The sequence below is a fragment of the Lissotriton vulgaris genome, chromosome 8 (genome assembly GCF_964263255.1).
Source record: "Lissotriton vulgaris chromosome 8, aLisVul1.2, whole genome shotgun sequence".
Classification (NCBI taxonomy): Eukaryota; Metazoa; Chordata; class Amphibia; order Caudata; family Salamandridae; genus Lissotriton; species Lissotriton vulgaris.
Genome location: NC_141696.1, coordinates 1,163,578,973 through 1,163,585,541, shown reverse-complemented (window position 1 = coordinate 1,163,585,541; position 6,569 = coordinate 1,163,578,973).

Below are 6,569 nucleotides of genomic sequence, written 5' to 3'. Positions count from 1 at the left end.
CTACCTCTCACATTTTGTTTGCAAAAGATAATTGCACAAGTGCCACCATTGCCTACGTAACGTTTGTTCTTGTGCTTTAGTGTCTGCCAGATTATGCAGTATTATACCTCTAATTGTACTGTTTTCTCTTGTAACCTGTACACATGTCACTTTTTCCTCCTGTATTGCACCGTTTGCTACCAACCTCATGTATTTTATTTGCTCACAATTGTCACTTTTGCAACTTAACGTTTGCTTTTGTAATTTGTTTACTTGTTATTTTCTAATCATCATGGTACAGAGTTCCTATTGTGAAGCGCTCTGACGCCTTCGGGTAAAGTCCGCGCTATACAAAAAATAATAAATAAACTTTTTGGGGCTCGAGGATCGCTACTGGAGGAAGGGTTGGGAGAGGGGCCCTCTGAATGTCTCACCCTGGAGCGTTAGGAGAGGCAGGCAGGACTCGGAGAAAGCCATCCGTCACTGTGCAGACAGGCATGGGCAGCGCTGCCTCTGCTTCAGCATTCCGCCTCCCAGCTTAATATGCTGCTCTGTGCTCCAACTGCCAAGGGCAGGAAACAGGAGCCCTCGTTGCCTGGCACGATGAGCAGGAGGCCGGGCTTCTGGAGAGCATTAGCAGCCCGCGCTGTTACTTGTAGCATTTGGATTTTTCAAACGTCAGGTCCGGGTCCACGTCACGACGTGAGTGACGTTTCGAACGTCATTGACGCCCGGATGCTAATTAGGACAATAATTTTGGCCGGCGGCCGGGTAAGGTTCAACAGACAGAAATATTATTTTGCATTTTGGTGTCACGGACTCCGTGAAACCAAAAATGCAAAATAATATTACTGTCTGTCAAACCTTACCCGGCCGCCGGCCAAGATTATTGTTGGCACGGACCATGGTCATAGCTGCCAAGGTTTCAGATTGCTATGTGTGACATTGTCATAATTTCAGAGTGAGTGACATTACGAGGACTATGAGTGACATTTTCTTGCGAGCAAAATCTAGCAATGAAGACAAGGAAAACATATAAATATCAGAAATTATCCCCATTTGAACAACGATAAACTCTAAGATCATCTTAAAACTTCTGTAAAACACCAGCAATGAAAGGGCACTAACAAGACACAGACTGTGTGACTATAGTTCTCATTATCAGAGAGCAGTCAGGCACAGCAGTTGTTAAGAAGATGATATAATTGATCTGCTCATTCATGACCTGCGCTAGCCTAAAAAAAAACCACAAAATAATAGCATAGCAAGTGCAACTAGGTTGGTTACACCATCACTCAGTCTCAGGCATTATTGGTTGCTAGGGCAATAGGGTAAAAAAAAGAATGCTGGGAAGTGCCAGCGCAAAACCCGGAGGTGTTTTCCTCTTAACATGCAACAGTGCAAATAAATGAGTAAATACAAATTGCACATTCACAAAGGTGTAAAACGAAGACCTAAAAAAGTTGGACATTATATTATACTGGTTTTGCACAAATAAACAATGTTTAGATTTATGACACATTGTGGTCACCTAAGTACTGGTCCCTTTCAAAAGAGAAAACAATTCCTTTTTTTGAAAATAAAGATCTTTTTAAGATCGGATATGTAAATCTGTCACTGTAAATGGACTAGCTGCTACTTTGATTCCTTTAACAATATATAGATGCAGAATATAATTCAAACCATGTTCCTGGGTGGTGAAAGAGAAATTATGCTTGTGTGGTGAAAACTTCGTACCAGTGTTGCCAGGAAAAAGTAACAATTCCGGAGGCCAGGGCTGGGGCACAAGCTGAGGCAGGAAAAACACCTGTTTTGCCAGGCGGCCGGAAGAAAAACAATTAACAACTCATCGTGCCTCTGCCAGTTTACACCGACTCCCCCCCACCACCCCACCCCCATGCCCCTTGGTTCTGGCAATCAATTAGCATTATGCGGAGCATTAGTTTCGACTCCAGTCCGCTCTCTGTCCCATGTGGGGCCCAAGACCGGCGGACTCGAGCCTCCCAAACCAGAATGTAATAGGCCCCAAACATGGATCCTTTCTCAACCGCAATGCAATTTATCAAATTAATAAAGTTAACAAAAACATGAGTATGACTCAGCTGACTCGACCCGCCGCCGCAGTCGACTACAGACCGGGCATTTATTTTCAGGGCACTCCTCAGGAGACTGAGGCACACATTAATTCAAAGCCAGGCCTGCCTGTATATTTTCAAAACCACTAGCCTAGTGTAAGCTTTCGTTTCCACTTTTTAACTAACCTGAATTGATTTCAATGTTAATGAGCTGAGCCCTTACCTGCGATCACACCAGGCCAGCATCATGTTGCCTCGTGTTGGCTGGCCCGAGCTGCCGGCGGTCTGAGTGATCATTTAGCTCCTGAGCCTGCCTCCCCTACATCGCGGGCGGCCCAGCAGGGCAGGTCAGTCTGGTGCGAACAGCAGGGTGCTGTGGGGCCGAGCAACACCATGATTCCCCCCGTCGCCCACAAACAAGTGAGTAACACTCGAGAGATGGGCCAGTCCGCAGCAGAGGGAGTTCTCACAACATGTAATACCTCCCTTCTGCACTTTTTGGAAGCAGGACGTGACGTCCTTATGCGACGCTACACTGAACGGTGGGCCGGGCTATGGCGCCTCTCAGGCTATCTAGTGACTCAGAGCCCCGCTGCGCGCCCCGCAGGAATAAAAAAAAGATACAGTGTAGCAGCACTACCTGCCACTCTCGGAGGATGAGCCTGAGTTGCTAGGAGGACTCCCAAGCCTACAGGAGCAGCCCGTGCAAGAACCGATGTGTGCCGCCAGCTGCAACACACTTTTTAAAGCGCACTGATGGTGTCACCCCTTTGGGATGGTGTCACCCAGTGCGGTCCGCACCCCCCGCACCCCCCTAGTGACGCCACTGTGCGGCGCACCATGGTGCAAAAACGGCACAGATGCGTGACGCATCTGTGCCGGAAATGTGGCGCATTGCTGGAGCTGCGTCGCAAGCGCGACGCAGCTCCAGCAAGGCTCGGGGGTGCCCCATTTTAACAATGCTGCGTCAAGATCTACGCCTGCTTCAAACAGGCGCAGGCTTTTGACGCAGCATTGGCTTAAAAGTGACTGAGTGAAATCTCATAGATTTCACTCAGCCACTTTTGCGAGGCGCACCTGCCCCGGAACGCTCACCCTGCGCCGGAACACCCACAAGCGGCGCAGGGCTTTACAACGTGACGCATCTGCCTAGATGCATCACGTTGTAAATCGTTCGTAGGGATGCGCCACGTTTACGACACCTTGCGTGACGCAACAGCGGCGTAAACATGGCACAAGGGCCTCATAAATCTGCCCCTTCATGTATAACAAACATGGACTGGGTGCCATATTGTTCTTAGACCTCTGGGTAGACTATACCGAGAATTTAGAAGTGATGTATAGGTGGCCTGCCACAGGTACATGGGACATGGAATGTATTATGAGAGTGGAGGAAGAGTTATGGAAAAGAAAGGCGAGGCCCTCACAGACAGAAGCCATTGAGTTATGGCGGAAGGAGGCACATAGGAGGGCCCAGAAGGAACTTGGGAAAGTTGAGAAAAGTAAGTGAATGTCGGAGCAGGCTAAAGAAAAGCAATTACAGGAAGAAGGCGAGAAGGTCTTAGCTGAACAGGCAGACAGAGAGAGAAGCGCCCTTGTTACTGGCATTTATCCTGTTTTGTCAGAAGAAGTTATAGAAGAACATCCTGAATCACCAGTGAAAATAACTCCCACTGTCCCCGACAATTTTCTCCCCGCCTATCTGTCAGAACCACCCCCGCTTATGTTAACACGCCTAGAACACGCCCGTCTACACGTGCACCTGAACTAGTAGCCGGTGGTTCCACCTCTGATTTGGGAGTATCCGGGAACGGGACTGAGGATAAAGATGATGTCCCGCCTCTTGAGTGTCCTTATGACCCGAACCCGATAACGGCCCAATGGCCACGATATCAGAGAGATTAAGACAAGCCCTGGGTCAACTCCAAAAGGTCCCTGATATAACAAAACATTTGGATAGAGTTTATGAATTTATACGAACAGGGGAAGGTCCGGATACTCTGGCCCAGGTCATGAAGAACAGAAAAGTTCCTATCAGGGGATTTCTCCTGCTGTTCATCATAAATTGTTTGATCCGGGAACTAGACCCGGGTAATGGGAACGTAGACTCTGAATTAATAGACCTTAGTGATCAAATACACAGAGGGGCACATGATCTGGGACATCAGATCGACAAAATAACTAAAAGACTGGTTAAGAAAATTGTCACTATTCGCTCTGAGAAAGTTACACAGGAAGACAACTCAGAGGAAGATGAGGGTCCGACACTAGGTAGGATGAATTTCCTGGGTGTAGCGCGGCATTGTCATGGCTCCAAATGACGACCCCCGCGAGGGTCACAGAAAGTTAAAAGATTAGATCCTTCCTCGGAGGACCTTTTCCAGTCCACAGAAAGAGCCCTGGATGAATGGATTGACAATGAGCCCCCCTTTACCCAACACGAAAAAGAATTGGCCCTGTCTGCCACCCATTGGATATCACAGCACCGGGTATATGGTCCAGATATAGTAGCACAAATGTTTCTGGCTCTTCCCCGAACAGAACAACGGCTAGCAGGTATTTATATGGTCCAACACCTGGCTACCTTATACGAGAATAACTTCCACAGACCAGATAAGCTATACAAATTGTTACAAGAAGTAGTGACAGATAGATGGATGTCTCAGGGACCGGAATTGATCAATGCCGTTCTGGAATTGCGCCTCCGTTACCTGCAACTTACTTTAGCTACATCAGATCACGAACCTTACAGTATAGGCCAATACCCCTTATGAGAAGTCCACCCCATACCACAGCCAGATGGCACATTGCAACGAATACATGTGTATACTCCCCTCACCAAGTTAGAAATATTGGAAATGAAATAAATGGTGCCCTCTCACGAAAAAGATCCTGGAGGATTTCATAGAGAGTTGAAGGATATCCTCCAAATGGGTAGTTTCACGTATCCAGATATAATAATACTACTTAAAGTAATTCTACCTACAGGCATATTCGACAAACTAAAGGAAAAGGACTGGGAGGTGGGTGGAAAAAAGATTACGTGGACTGCCCTAGAAAAAGAAGAGACAGACAGAAAGCCAGGTGAAGGTCTGGGTGAATGCGTAAAAGAGTTGCCCAGTCTCCTCATACAGGTCTTGCCTCTATTATTAACAACAAAAAAGGAAGATTGGGATGCCATTTCTGCCTGTAAACAAAAGCCGGACGAGGATACGGGTGATTATTACACCAGGTTGGAGAAATGTTTCTCTATAAACAGTGGAATCGCACATAGTAGCGAGGCATATCCCCACCTTTTCGTATCTAAGTTGGTGGACAACGCCTTACCACCCATCAGAAATAGGGTGTTAAAAATTGAGAGTACCTGGCATGCAAATAGTCCTTCACAAATGTTACAAATGTTACAGTACCACCACAACAGAATAAGGGAAGAACAGGAACAAGAAAAGAAAAGAGTAAAAGATACGAAAATGAAGGTATTGGTTGCACAGACGGCACCAGTAAACACGGGCCCCAAAGGTAATGTGGGGGGCAATAAAGGTACTTGCAACTACTGCAAGCAGCAAGGCCATTTTGTGAGGGAATGTCCAGTCCTGAAACACAACATAGCGACAGGAAAAACAAAAGAACGCCCTCACACTCCCAGATCAGGTAACACTCAGCATCCTCAGACTATTACGCCCCCGCAGGTTCAGAGGCCTGCTGCAGCTGCCACACAGATGTACCAGTACGCACAGTCAGATTACCCCGAGTTTGAACCATATTCATGAGACAGCCTTGAGAGAGAAAGTGACTTGCCCCTTATCCCGGTTCCAGTGGATCAAAAAGGTCCATATGTACAAGCCCACTTACTGGGACAAGACAGAAAATTCCTCATAGACACAGGGGCAAGTAGGACTACCATAAGTCATAAGGAAGTCCCAGAGGTTCCTCTCTCTGGCTCACATAATATATCTCTGGGCTTTTCAGGAAAACCAATAATAAACAAAGTATCTGAACAAGTCTCTTTAGGAGTGGGTCCTCTGACACGTACCACTGACCTAGTCCTTACAGAAACGTGCCCAGAGAATTTACTGGGAATTAAGACACTTAAAGTACTAGGAGCAGTAATATGCTGCTCACCGGAAGGAATAAAATTGTTTCTACGAGATTTCAAAGGACATTTCACAGTCAAAGAATTCGATCCCAGACTTAATGACATCCCACAACATCTGTGGGCAAAAAGCTCTACTGATGTAGGATACATGGACATTACCCCACACCAGGTCACACTCAAGGAGGGAGTAGTCCTACCCCGTATACGACAGTATAAGATTCCACCCGAGGCTGAACTATTTTTATTTTATTTTGGAATTTTGTAAAGCGCATGGTTACGCGCTCCGGCGTGTCCCCGCGCTGAGAGAGAGCCTGTAAGAGAGATAGGAAGTTACAGTAGTGCTAGGCGGAAAAGGTGGGTTTTGAGGGCTTTACGAAATTTGGTCTCAGAGGGTTCGAGGCGCAATTCAGCTGGAAGCA